At 43.1% G+C, this 13,052-nt stretch overlaps 1 protein-coding gene across 3 annotated transcripts in view; it reads right to left on the bottom strand.

Annotated features, from left to right (window-relative positions):
* The window catches only part of ASAP1 (ArfGAP with SH3 domain, ankyrin repeat and PH domain 1), a 150,739-nt gene extending 138,216 nt beyond the window's left edge, over window positions 1-12,523 (bottom strand). For all 3 annotated transcript variants that reach the window (XM_030477165.1, XM_030477173.1, XM_030477199.1), the window contains exon 1: window positions 12,253-12,523. The gene's annotated coding sequence lies outside the window, so the exon portion shown is untranslated. The remainder of the gene's footprint in view (window positions 1-12,252) is intronic.
* Between the last annotated feature and the right edge of the window lie 529 nt (window positions 12,524-13,052).

The following is a 13,052-nucleotide window of genomic DNA, read 5'->3' as shown; positions in this document are numbered from 1 at the left end:
GCATCTCTGCAGAATCACCCCAAATATAAGGCATATAGAAACAGGAATACAAAGATGTTCCTAAATGTTCTCTTCTTTTGTCCTTCATGTTGGTATCTATCCCTCAGTGAGTCATGCCCAGATCCATGAGCATGCTGTTTGGAATCTCTGTGCTATCTACGTAGAAAAATGAGATTAACTCAAAGTAAGTGGCAGAACAGGGTCTTTAAAACTTGATCCAAACTCTGTCCGTGTAAATGGGATTCTTTGCATCCACTTTAGTGTGCTCTGACTCAACTTTTAGGCTGTAAAAGTGGGCTGTATCTGACAAAGTATCTTTACCTGGGCTGTTCACCCCAGGCTCCCTTTATCTTTACTGATGATACAGTCAGTACAGACAGCTGAAACTAGGTTGTAGCTCACCTCATCCTACAGAAGTAGATGTTTAAAATACAGATACTAAAGTAGATGTCTACAAAGGCCAGGTGAATCACAGCCTAAACTGCTTCTTTCATTCTACTGGCTAAAAGAGAGAGAGCAGGGTGCTGAGCCCAGAGGCATTGCAGCATGGTCTTACTTCTACATGAACTATACCATGGTCAGATACAAGACTGTCCCTCTAATTCTACATTCAAGAAAAGGTGCCAGGAGCAAGAAAACTATATTCATTTTTTTTTTTTAAAGAAGCTTTTAAAATAAATCTGCAGAAAAAAACCCCAAACTATTGGTGCACTAATGGGGATGCTGAGGTGCTTTCCACTAGCAATCTAATGGGAACTTGTAATGATCTTCAGGTTTTCTTGGGTAGAAGAAGTTACACAAAGAAATTAGAATACAATTATATGTTCTAATATAAGTTTTGTAGTTCTACTGAGAGAAGAATGATGCAGCAGAAAAGTAGCCCCCTTTTTTCAGTTTCATTGTATCAGTTTCCTGATAAAGCTCATGTGATTATACTGGGACCGCCTTTCTTGGTGAATTTATACCGAGACAGAAGCAATCATAGAATCATAGAATGGTTTGGGTGGAAAAGGACCTTAAGATCATCTAGTTCCAACCCCTCTGCCATGGGCAGGGACGTCTCACCCTACACCATGTCACCCAACACTCTGTCCAACCTGGGCTTGAACACTGCCAGGGATGGGGCATTTACTACTTCTTTGCGCATCAAATCATATAGTTTTCAAGAAGGTGGGAAAGCATTGAGTCGGAGTGTCTCCAGGCCCTGATGGTAGTTAAAAATACTGAGTAACTGACACATTACACTCTCTTAAACACCTCCTATTAATTAATAAATCACTTCATAAAGAAATTAATTTTATCAGTGCATTAATGAGTTAAACTGGCCAAGGAGTTTCTAACATCAGGTGACAGTGAGATGACTGTTTTGGATGCACTCAGATGTGGTTAGCTCATATTGTAGAAAGTAGAGATGTGCATGGTGGGAATCTTGATGTTTCTTCTGCCCTTTTGCAGCTGTGGAACAGAGCTGCCTGCTCAGTGAATACTTGCCAAGTGGCAGTGTTAAAAAAAAGAGGAAAAGAAAGACAACTATTTCAAGGGGCAATTATCTAAATGAGCTGGAGAAACCTGGGATGACTAAGCCCCAATCTCTGGGGAATTTGTTCTGAGCACTTTGATGAATTTTAAAATGGTGTTGCATTCTGGGTTTCAAGAACGTAGCCATGCTCTTCTTCCTCTTGCTCCAGGTGTCTGCTGTTAAGTCCATTTTTCCCAAAAGCCTGAGGAAACTGAGATAATAGGACAGTCACTGAACCCAATGCTACAGAGCTGCCAGGTTCCTGAGAGCAGGCGAGAAGGCAGATGTGTGTGCATTACCTTCACATTGTGCCTACCAACATGGGCTTTTTAATCTGTCACATTATCGATCTGTTTCACTTTCAGTTCAGCAAATCAAATTAATTAAACGGGGAAAGAGTTTCGGTATCTCTAGCACAATCAGTGGTAACTTTTGCAGCTTTGGTTTCCTTCCTCCGAGATATTCATGAACCAAGTCTGGATCTTGACAAAACAAGAGACATGTCTGATTAGAAAAACCACCAACAGGAAATGCCAGTCCCTGTCACTGGTTTACAGTTTTAAGTTTCTTCAGCGCTAGAAGCGCAAACCTTTTGCTGCTTGAGTTCACAATCACAAGGAAATCTGGCACTGGAACACGAAGCCAAATGTAGAGTTTGGCTGCCTTAGTCCCTGGGATAATTCAAAACCTGGAGTCAGCTGCCCATATGTCTTTTTAACCAACATCTGCAAGGTTGGACACTTAGAAGTGGGTTCACAGAAGATACAACAAGAAGAAGGCACCTAAACCACCTAACAAGGAACACGAAAGATGCAACTGGGCTTTGATCACAGCCTTCAAGAACTCAGGGCTATCTGTCTCCATAGCAGACCTGTAACCACAAACCTGTCCCTGGAGGTGGAAATTGAAGTCAGCCCTTCCTGTCTTGTGAATATCTGATGCCTCCTGTAACATTTGGGCAGTTAGTGGCCTTGTGTGTTGGGGAAGGCTCCATGCTCAGTTCCTTCCTCTGCCTGAGTGGGACCAGGATTTCCAGCCAGTGCCTGTCCTCTCCTGCAGGCCCCTAAGACCGCTCTGTAAGGCCTAGAAATTGTTAGTAGTTGCAAAACAATCACGTTTAATCTTCCTTTGTGAAAAACAAAACCAAAACCATAGAGCACTGTGAATCTAAGTCAGACTTTTTCCAGCGAACATCTGATCCAGTTTAATTCAGTAAGTCCCATTCCAGTCATTAATCTCCAGCCAAATTTTGTTTTCTATTTTATTGCACATTATGATTTACTGCACAGCTCTCTGTTCATTATTACTTACAGAAGCAGTTGCTCAGATCCTCTTTCTCTTGATCTCCTGATCAGGAAAATACTGCGCAGATGGGAACAGAAGTAAGACTATTATTCCTGAGAGAACTCTTCCCCAATTAAAAATACTGTCTGTGAGGGAAATTATGATCTTGCAAATAGCTTCTGCTTCTAAGAAAGACAACATTAACAGCACAAATGAGGCCAGGCTTCCTCACCTCAGGTCTACTGTTTGCTGCAAAAACAGTGCAGTGGCTGACACAATTAATATTGCACAAATATCCTGGGAGGGCTTAAAAATGTTGACATCCCACATATGTATCCTTCATCCTTAGAAGAACCTGATCTACCCAGTGCATTCCAGAATGAACCTATTTCCTTATTGGGAAACAAATATCTTGTTTGTTTTTGTCATGTGCAGGAAAAGACAAAGCAGAAACATACTTTCTTGTGATAACTACTGTGGAAACCAGAGGGTGTTGCCAGTGTTCACTCAGTTGCTGCCTGGTCACTGCCGTCCTTCTTCCTCTATTCATTGTATCTGTGGGAACCAGAGCAAAGCTCTGCAGTTTGCATCTGGAGTAGGAGCTGAATGAGACCGCTCAGTTCTGGTGTTTGTGACCACCACTTTCCTGCTACACCTGGTAAATTAATATGCATTGCAGGTGGCTGGAGGTGCTAAGGAGTGAAAGCACTATAATCTGTCCTTTCTGGAGATCTGAGTTTCTTTCCCGTCTAAGTTTACATTCTGGAGGGAGCCCAGTGTCTTTCTCTGAGACTCAAATTGATTTGTCTTCAACAGTCTGGCCCAGCTGATGATTTCTGTTTAGAAAGGGCCTTGAATTACAAAACCAAATGTTCTACAGCTCAGGACTCAGCTACATTGTCCTGCACTGGGAAACTCAAGAGGAAGTGCTGAACTCGTGTCTACCAAAACCCTATTTAATGGACTGAAATAACCGACCTCACTTTCAAAATGACATTGAAATGATTTATCCGGGACTTTGTTATCAGCTAAGAGTCTGAATTTTAGGCAACCAGCTTTTGAAAATCACTGATTTAAGCTTTTATTTAAGCTTTTATTTAAGCTTTAGCGAACAAGGTCCTTGCCTGGTATTGCTTGTCTAAGCAAAACGTTGCCATTCTACTAGCAGCCAGCAGTACTATGAAAGCAGTTCTGATGTCAGGATATTATTATCCCCAGGAAACACTTTTCACATTAACATGGTGGTTTAATGGCCTGTGATATTGCAAGAAGGTATTTCTTCCAAGGAGAGAGAATTTAAGTACTACGATAAATAACAACAGGTGTCTTTCACCTAACTGTTATTGCTCAGAAAGCCACACTGGTACACGCAGGTTTGCATGAACATCAAGAGGAATTGGGAACGCTGAAGCCTCACGTGGGCAGCCTGAAGGGCAAATGCCTGTGGAAGCTTTTCCCCAGGTTGTGCTGAGCACAGCGCTTCAATCCTGTGGGAATTCTCTTTTTGTCTCACAGTAGTTGTGGCTTTTTGCTTGGGGAGGAGATAGTCGGAGGTAACAAACAGAGCTGTTTTCTTCTAGCCTTCTGCCTGGTTTTACAAAATGTGTAGGAGGACCTCAGACTTCTGTTCCTCCATCTGTCTTGGTCGAGGGCCTTCAAAGTCTTGGGGGGACACATGCATGCACAGTGCAATTGTCTTAGCCTCACTCATAGAGACCAGGCTGCAAATATCATAGAATCATAGAATGGTGTGGGTTGGAAAAGAGCTTAAGATCATCCAGTTCCAACCCCCTGCCATGGGCAGGGACATCTTCCACTAGACCAGGTTGCTAAAAGCCCTGTCCAACCTGGCCTTGAATACTGCCAGGGATGAAGCCTTCACTACTTCTTTGGGCAGCGTGCTTCAGTGCCTCACCACCCTCACAGTAAAGAATATCTTCCTTATATTAATCCTAAATGTCCCTCTTATATGTGTTATATATGTTATTTAAACTCCATTTAAATCATCTAAATTTCCATGACATAAATTCTTTTTTTCTCCCAGGGTGCAAATCACAACGTAAGATTCCCTGCAATGATAAGGTGTCCTTCAGCATCCGTCATCGTGAGAAGATGTTGTCTAAGACTCTTTGTTTTCCCTAGGGTCAGGGTAAACCTGGTATCATTGGTTGGGGTCATGTTCCCTCTATGCCTGATCTGTCTAATGGTGCAGATCTATTGTAGGAGTTTGCTTGTACGACTAACTCTCTTGCTCAAGTTGTAGTGATTGGAGGGCTTTGCTTAGGAAACTGCTGATATGACTCACAGGACATAAGCCTATTGCAGCCTTGAGAGGAGTGGCTTAGGCCTTCTGGCTGTTAGGTGAATTAAACAATCTTAAAATGGACAGAATTAGTACTAGAAAAGATCCCCTGGGAGAAGCAGGTTTCTGTCTGAAGAGGAACCTTACAGCCAGGCTGCTCTCTGCACTTGAAGGCGTAGGAGCTTTTGATATGCCATGTGCATACGTGTATAGACCACCCTATGGGGGAGACTGCATAATTACTGAGTTTCCTAGGAACTTTGGGAAGAAGAACATAAATCTCAACAGTCAAGAGATTTCTGTAATTCAGACCAGGTGTCAGGTAGGCTGTTGCATGGCTCCAGCGTACAGGAGCAAAACATGACTTACAATCACCTTTTTATCCTTGTTCCTGCTGCTACTGGCACCCTTTAAGTCTAATATTCTCAATGGTAAGGAAATGTCTTTTGACTGAGCCAAATCCCATTTGTATGTCTAGGCAGTGAGAACAAATACCAGCTGTAGATCATCTTGGGTCAGAAGTAGATTTTTAACCCCATCCTGGACAACACATGAACATGGTAGCTCCTCCTCAACCACAACATCATAAACACAGAAAATAAAAGTGATAAAGTTTAAATGACTTGTGAGAGCTGGGATTCTGGCTAAGACCTATCTTACCATTGATGAAATCTGGAGTCAGGTTGTGATATTAATTTAGGACAAGTGTAAGATCAGAATTATACCCTGCTGGTTGATAATAATTTAAAAGCTCTACATTTGATGTAGAATTATGGTACCTATTAGTTTTAATAAAATATCTGCAGAAATTATTCTACCAGTGTAGAGCTCCTCTATGTTCATGAATATAGATAACTACTGTACTGCAGGAATTTCTGATCCTGACAAGCTTTGCTAAGTACTCGGCTACTAATTATGAACAGGAATAAAAGGACACCTGCACAAATAATTATTAAAGGATATGCAACTACAATCTGCTTCTGATCTGATGGATGAAGCCAGTATCCTACATCAGCAGAAAATGCCATCTTACACATTCAATGACAAATATACCATTAGGTAAATGATTACCTCAGTAATTAATTTGGGCGACTACTGAACTGCTTGGATTTGAATGCAGAAGGAGAGTAGCTATATAGCTTCACACTAAATTATATAAAATAAATGTTAGAGTTCCATGGTGCTGGTAGAAATCTTATTTAGCCACAAATAAATCTGCAATGTTTCCACAAAATTCAGTTTATAGCACTACTATAAATCAGGTAGGAGACTAAGATTGTACCCTTACTGTCAGTAATGATTTAATAGCTGTAAATTCATGACAAAATTCCTTCAGTGAATTTTCTACCCATTTTTGCCTACCAATTTGTTGTACACATATAAGCCTTTTTTAAATGGATGCTTAAAATGCCTATTAGTCAAAGTAGAAAAAAGCCTGTAAATCCATGTTGCAAATATCTGCAGGACAAGTTCATCCTAAGTATGAGCTCTGGCTGAGAAAATTCTCCAGAATGGAAGGCTGGGGCCATAATCTGGGGTAATACTGTTACATGTCCTCCTTGTTCAACTCTTGCATCCTACATGTGTCAGCCACTACTGGAGACAGGATCCTGGAGTGTTGGCTCAGATGGTTTTATGTTCTTATACAGAACCATATTATTCTGCTAAGGGCTTGGTGTTATGCTGAATCTAGATACCATAAGGCTTCTCCTAGTGCCTGAAACGTCCTGCTGCCCCTCTGGCTGGCAGTTCTGGCCAGAATAAAATCGCTTTTGGCCAACTGCTATAAAAAGGGCACGCAGCTGTGCCAGCCTTGGCAGGAGGCATCTCCCTCTTCTTGCCCCAGCAGTTTCAAGGAGCACATCAACCACGCGCCCTGCATTTCCCATGTACATACTCCCTTCTGGCTACTCCACAGATGAACAAGAAGAAAAGGGGAGCCAGCCACACTTCTCCTGCAGTGACTTGCCTGTGGTCATGTTGTAATTTAGTGCCAAAAGGTGGCAACCCCAGGGCTGTCGTCCAGCCACTGACTAAAAGTTGATTTCTTTTCTCCCCGGACTGGAGAATAGATATGGAGAAATGCATGTGGTTGCAGGACCGCGGGGCACAGCTCAGTTTCTAACTGCAATCCCACCCCATCCCTGCACCACAAGGCCACAGCTCCAGCCACTGTAACAGAGAGAGAATACTTGGCAAGGCCTTATTTGTTGTTCCTCCAGAACAGGTTGAATTTTCAACCTTCAGGCCACACTCCAGAAGTCATTTGCTTTCCTAGAACAGGGGCTATTCTGGTGAATGTACAGATATGGTATTTTTACCTGCTGAATTACAAAAGAGGCTTGCAGCGGGGTGAAGATTAATTGCACTATTTTATTTGTGTAACGAACACTCAGGAGCATTCTGCTTGAAGCCAAGGAAAGGCTCTCCTAACCACAGACTGAGAATACACTAGAAATGGATGGAAATTAAAAGCTCATGACCTTTGGGAGTCACAAACCACTTGCAGAATGTCTCACAGGCATCTCCTCCCACGGGGAAATGTTGCAATCTTCAGTTTTAGTGGTTCCTTTAAGCCCAAAATTCATTAAAACTGAATGTTAGTATAGCCCCATGGCTCCGTGATAACAAGTACTGTGGCACTATGCAGTGTTGGGATCTTTACCCCCACAAGCACAGCTACTCATGTCTGGTTTGCACATGGGCTCCCTCCAGCCTTTCCTCCCTGCCCAACAAATTCAGGTTTGAGGGCTGGAAGAGCTTGAACGGGGAGTTTTACCACCCCGAAGAGGGTTTCTCCTTGCTGACCCTCTGGAGCCTGGTCTCCAGCCCCATGTCACCCGTCTGTCACCACATCCTTTGGGGATCACCCAGTGGTCTCAGACACGCTCAGCTTCGTGGCAAAGCTTCCCCAATTTGTTTGTTATTATTCCTCCAGCTTTATTTATGAAAGCTGTGTGCTGAAGTGCTCTCCCATTCATCACCACCCCATTTCACTCTGTTTTGTTTCCTGCCCTGACACACCAAATAAAGACACAAAACAGGAGGTGAGGAACATCTGGCCCTGGCTGCAGAGCATCGGCAAGAAGAGAAACTCCTAGAGATAAAGTCAGGGTTTTTTTCCCTCTTCACAGGACCTTGCTGTGGGATGTTCAGCGCTTCCGCTCTCCCTAGTACAATTGCAGTCTGCAAACGTTTAAAGGCAGTTTCTTTTGAGTTAGCCACATGCTTCAAATTGTTATGTGGTTAACCGCGGAGAACAAACCCCCACACAAATACCTATGGATCAACTTGCTCGAGCCAGGGTGGTAGCGGTGGGGGTGGAAGGGGAGGGGGGAGGCTTCCTCATTTTGCTTTTGATGAGAAGAAAATAGAGTTTTCTTTTGACTTTTCCAAGCTGCTAGCAGCCGCCGCACCGCGGTGCACGCTGGTTGGTGCCATTCGCACATTTGTTCACGTTTACCGCTGATGAAAGGAGCCTTGTTTGACAGCCGTGGCCATGCACATCACAGGCCACGTCCTTCGCTAGTGTAAATCAGCTCGTCTGGTAAACAGGAACTGAAAACACGACCTCCTCTCCATGCCTGCCGTGCAAACGCTGAGCCGGGGGAAGACTTCTGCGCTTTGACATTGCCCTATCCCATGTCCCTTAACTCTTGTAAAAGCCGAATACTTTTCTGCTGACTCACAGAGACAGATGGATTTTGTTAACTCCAGCTGAGATAGAGGAGGATACACGAAAAGCATCACTGCCTCTGGGGAGGATTGAACCTGGCTTTGGGGACTGAGTGAGAAGCTTCACATCACTCCCTGCTCAGCAAGGATGGAGCTTGGCTCGTGGGTACCACATGGGAGGAGAGGGAAATGTGGTCCAGGCTGAGCCCTGCTGCTAATCAGTGTCTGAAATAATGAGCCATGCTGCCGTTCCTCCCCAGCCTCGTGCCCTCTCTCCCCAAAGCCCAAGAGAGAGGCTTCGAGCCAACAGCAATGAAAAAACAAACACCCCAAAACATGCACAGAGCTTAAAACCCTGCAGTAATTCCATTGACTCTGCTTAAATCTTCTTAAATTACAGAATTTTTTAGTGAAGTAAATTAGCTTCCCTTCCCTGGCTTTTCTTTGTATTTTTGAGGGCTATAAAGCCACTGAGAAACAAATAATCCCAAAACCAAACCCAGTCCTACATGGGGACACTTTCCAAACACAATTGGCATAGCTGTTCATGTAGCGCTTATGAAAGTAGATCCAAATGGAAAAATAGATCATTATTTTGCCATGGGCCAAATTTAAGATTCAGGCTAAGTTTATTTTCATTTATAAAATGGCGGATTAAAGACTCTACAAGGTGTCTAGAAGAGTCTTGAAGGAAAAGCTGCAATCCAAATGTGATCTGCTTTACTCAGGTATGAAACAAAATTGCATTCTTTGCTTTTTGAGGGAAAAACAGCATGAAACAGAGGGGTTAAAAGCTTTCGATGTGGGGAACAGTTTCAGAGAAAGTGATTTAGTTCCTCTGGTCCGCTTATCATCTGAGCAGAGAAACATCACTGTGCGTATGAAGTTAGCTCTGCAGGACTCTATACCTGTCAAAACTGTTTATCCATACTTGCCAACAACAACAAGGAAGGCAGGAGAACTGACAGCCGTGATGGTGAATGAGTTGGACACATGGAGAGAGGGCGCATGAGTTGAACCTCCTCACTGGTGCAGAAAGGAAAAAAGAGGGAGGGAAAGAATAAATCTTGAAGTCTCTAATCCTAAAGAGTTTAATGGTGCGGATGGTTACCAAAAAAATATGACCTTTTGCAGAACTTCTTCATGGGCAACTGAGTAGATAGGTCTTAGTGGCCAGTTAGTCCTCACACTGATGGAGGTTCAGGAGTAAATGCCAGCAGAAACAGCTACTAGGGGATATTGGCACATTAACATTATTGTCCATGAGTAGCTGAGATGGGAATATTGCTCTTAGATAATTCAAAACTAATGTTATAATCACTTATTAATGAACTATTTAGTGCTTATGAAGCTATATGAAGAGGTATGAAAAATCCCCACAGCCTAAATCAAACACAACTGTAATCCTATGTGAGAGCCATAAGGATAAAAAATAAAAGGGGGGGAAGGGGAGGGAAGAGAATTCAGGTTTATAAAAAGAAACACATACACAATGAGTTGAAGGTTGTGCTTCTGCGCTTCCTGGTCTGGGTGTGAGCAGAAGAGGAAATACTAAAATACCACCAGAAAAACTATTCCCACAGCATTTCCAACCTGACTAAAACCAGAAAGTTCTGACTGTCCTGCAAAAAAGGGGGCAGAAACCCCACAACTAACCCAGTCCCAAGCATCCTGCTCATCGGAAAGCCAACAAAATTCCCAAAGCTAGGAGATTTCAGTAGACATAGAGAAGTCTTTATATTTCCCCTGAGTCCTCATTTGTACTCTGTATCTTCTGCAGTTCAGTGATCATTGATGACATTTCAACTCTTCTGCCAGCTTTGAGAGGAGCACATTTCTGCCATAGCCAGATTAATCACATCCATGACCACAGACCGCCAAATTGCATGTTAAATGCAAGGCAGGGCACCATGGTCTGCTCTAACTCAGGTGAGGGGTTCCTTGTCCTCCCTGTCAACACCCTACAATGAAAGTAAAAACCTACATACACATCAAGAACTGACATCTCAATGCATAAAATGCCATCAGCTTCAGCGTTGCCCCATGTTAATAATTAAAACTGACTCTCTGAAGGCTTGCAGGCAGAGAAGACATGAGTTTGGTCTGGCTGGTCTCACTAAAACCTTCCACTGATACCAAAGAAAACCTTGAAGAGCAGCAGGATCACATTCAAAGGTTTGTGTGGAAAGCCAGCACACCAGGCAATCAGTTTAAAACTTCAGATTTGGAAGCTGTGCAAAGAATTTGGAAAATGGATCTTTCCCCTTACTGGTATAAAAAAGGAAAGTATTCTGTCCTTCTAAACCCCAAGGATTTAAATGTTAAGTCTCTTGACTGATGTACAGTATTAAACACAAGAATTCAGGACATACTCAATAGTCTAAGGAAAATAAGGGCTGAAGTAAAATTATTGTGGGAAGCTGGTTTTCCTATAGATGTTTCCTAACATCTAAGCAATTTCTGAATCAATCTTTTTGCCTTCAAATTAGAGAATTGAATCCCTGGAGCAGCTCCAAGGAGCAGCCCAGGAATGTTCAGCGCAACCACAGCCTCCAGCTATGGGACAGAACAAAAGTTGCAATAGTGATGATGCTTTATCTTCCACATCTTACTCCATCAACACTTCCATGGGTGCCAGCAGTGAAATTTGCTTTAAGGGAGTTCTGAAAGAAGACTTTTTCTTTTCCAAATGCCGAGTCACTGATTCTGAGACTGGTCAACTTGTTGCATTTGTGACCGTGGTTTAACTAAACCCACCTAAGGCTAACAATGCCATCATACATCCAAAAATGAATCTAAAACCTTAGCTGAGCCTCACGTTTGGATGCAGCTTTCCAGTTCATTCAGAGCAGCGGAGCACTCAGCATTTTCCCTCCAACAACAGAAAGCCCCTTTCTGGCCTCCCGGAACATTGCTGCATGAAATCCGTTGTCACTCCTACTGCAAACTTATTTAAGAGACAATAAGAGAAATAGTTGGCATGTAGATTCTTCTTAAAACTTAAATCTAGATCAACAATAAAACATAAGAGGCCAAGGAAACACGAAAAGACACAACATTCTCAGTTTAATTTTAAGTTCAAGTTTTCACTGAGATTGAGACGTTGCAGTTTGCTCAGTGTGGGCCCCATTCTGCAAGTCTATTCTTACGACGAGCTCTTTTTAAAGTCACTGAGGGTTGTTTATGTGAGTTAAAAAGTTACTTACATGAGCAAAGACTCACAGAATATGGCCTTATACATTTTGCTACACTAAAGTTTACCTAGAAGTTGCCTGGGCTGTAGAGCAGCATGTTTTAAGGAATTAAAATGAACCTTAGTTGTTTTCTTTGGAAAAAGTTCTAACTTCAGCATCACCCATCTGCTTTTTGCAGTCTGCTCAGCAGCCACATTGAATGGACGTACTCAGCCTTTGTTCCTGTCTCAGAGCTGCTCATTACCAACCACACTCAGCCCCAATGCACTGCAACTCACCAGGACGCGTGCAGTCTGAATTCCCATTCCAGTCTTGGTCCTCAAACCTAAGGCCATTATTCCATCTCAGACTAAAACATATTCTCCCATGGGCAGCTGAAAAAAGAGCATGTTTCTTCAGGTTTTCTTGCCACAAAAAGGTAAAACAAAGTGAAATAAAACAAGAATAATAAAAAAGGAAATCCAATGTGCGGCGATCCCCAGAGTTCTGGAGTCTAAGAGTGTTGATCTGCATCCATAAATGTCCTGACTGGTGAGGAGACACAGGCACTAACTGGAAAGAGAGCAGGAAGGAAAACCTACCATGTGAGCGAAGTTAAAAAAAAAAAGAAGGGGGAGAAAAAAGGGGAGAGAGAGAAAAGGTTGCTCAGTGGACAGCACTTGGGCTGATAGCAGGGATTTTCAGGAAATCCAACACACTCAGACAGGAAATCTGAACACTGGATAAACATGCCATAATCTCCACAGATACAGTTAATTGTGCTGCGTCTCCTGTTTAACCCTTAGGCCTGCCCATGGCTGGAGCCTGAAATCAGATCTGCAACGCCTGGAAACACAAGCTGCCTGGGGGGCTCTAGCGTCCGAGCAGCAGCCTGTGTTCCACCCTGCCTGCTCCTTCCCTCACTGCTCTTACAGGGATGTTTTCCTGCCTTTATTTCTACATAGTGATGCTTTAGTTAAAAAGTGTTTGACTTTCCTCCTCTGAAAAGGAGATGATATTGCACCCAGAGCCCTGCAACAGCAGGGCAACCTACCTGACTGCCTGTGTGCCACAACCCTGGGTACATGGTAGTCCTGAA

Source organism: Strigops habroptila, chromosome 1 (assembly GCF_004027225.2).
Source record: "Strigops habroptila isolate Jane chromosome 1, bStrHab1.2.pri, whole genome shotgun sequence".
Taxonomy (NCBI): domain Eukaryota; kingdom Metazoa; phylum Chordata; class Aves; order Psittaciformes; family Psittacidae; genus Strigops; species Strigops habroptila.
Note: the sequence above shows the minus strand (reverse complement) of the source record. Positions and strands in the feature narration are given on the sequence as shown.